We start from the raw sequence: 1,311 nt of genomic DNA, 5'->3' as shown, positions 1-1,311 counted from the left end.
TCACCGTACACTCCGTCTTCACATACTGCAGTGAGCCTCTCAAACAGCTACAGCTTTTAGCACAACCGGGCAACACTCGGGTGAGGCGCATCAATGACTAACTGGCCTGAAAAGAGAATGGGGCTAAGCCCTGCAACCTACCCATCAGCGCAGACCCGTAGTCTGACGTACCTCGTCAATAGCTGACAGGGTGGTATATCCAAACCTTCGCCCAGTTCCTGTAAGGTCACCGGACACTCCGTCCTCACATACTGCAGTGAGCCTCTCAAACAGCTACAGCTTTTAGCACAACCGGGCAACACTCGGGTGAGGCGCATCAATGACTAACTGGCCTGAAAAGAGAATGGGGCTAAGCCCTGCAAGCTACCCGTCAGCGCAGACCCGTAGTCTGACGTACCTCGTCAATAGCCGACAGGGTGGTATATCCAAACCTTCACCCAGTTAGCCTTTGTTGACTCCTCCTCCGATGCCCGATTGCTGATGCCTCACTGCGTGCCTTCACTTGCAATACTAGGACGAAAATATTCGGTTTCACCCCCAGCCCGCACCAGGTTACCTCAGAACAGGTGGCTCTGCTCACTGTGACTCACCGAGACAACCGTCACTTCACCGACCAAGCACAATCCACTAACAGGCTTAAGCCAAACGGGAAAACCTATGAAAATTTGGGCTGAGTTAATTAATTAGCTGAACGATAGAAAGGATGGCCTAACAGGTGGAACCAGAACTTGATTGCAAATTAAATTTGAATTTCAAATTAGAAATGATATTTCCTGGTTAAAATTTAATGATGTTATCATTAAAATTGATAAGAGCAATTAAAATTAAATTAATCAATAAGTATATTGAAGCAGGGTAACCCAAACCCTAATTAGCTACAGATGAAATTAAAATTTCAGAGCAATATTGACAGTTAAGAATTAAAATCTTAATGTTGTGTCAGAGCAATTATAATTAAATTGATCAGCAAATATTGTTCCAATATGTAAACAGGAACTGTAATTAATTATTAAATGAAATTAAAATTTCAAATCTGTAATTAATTATGAAATTAAATTAGAAATGTTGAATCCCTAAGGATATCAAGTTACTAATACCTACTGATGTTATTACAATCATAAGAGCAATTATAATTAAATTAATCCATACCACCCTAATTACTTACAAATGCAATTAAAAATTTCAGAGCCCTATTGATAGTTAATGATTAAAAATTCTAATGTTGTTGTCATTAGATTATAAGAACAATTATACTTAAATTAATCAGTAAATATTGTTGCTATGTGGAAGCAGGAACTGAAATTAATTTAT

This window comes from Sinocyclocheilus anshuiensis, unplaced genomic scaffold (assembly GCF_001515605.1).
Source record: "Sinocyclocheilus anshuiensis isolate Anshui unplaced genomic scaffold, SAMN03320099.WGS_v1.1 scaffold2235, whole genome shotgun sequence".
Lineage (NCBI taxonomy): Eukaryota > Metazoa > Chordata > Actinopteri > Cypriniformes > Cyprinidae > Sinocyclocheilus > Sinocyclocheilus anshuiensis.
This window is presented reverse-complemented; position numbering follows the sequence as displayed.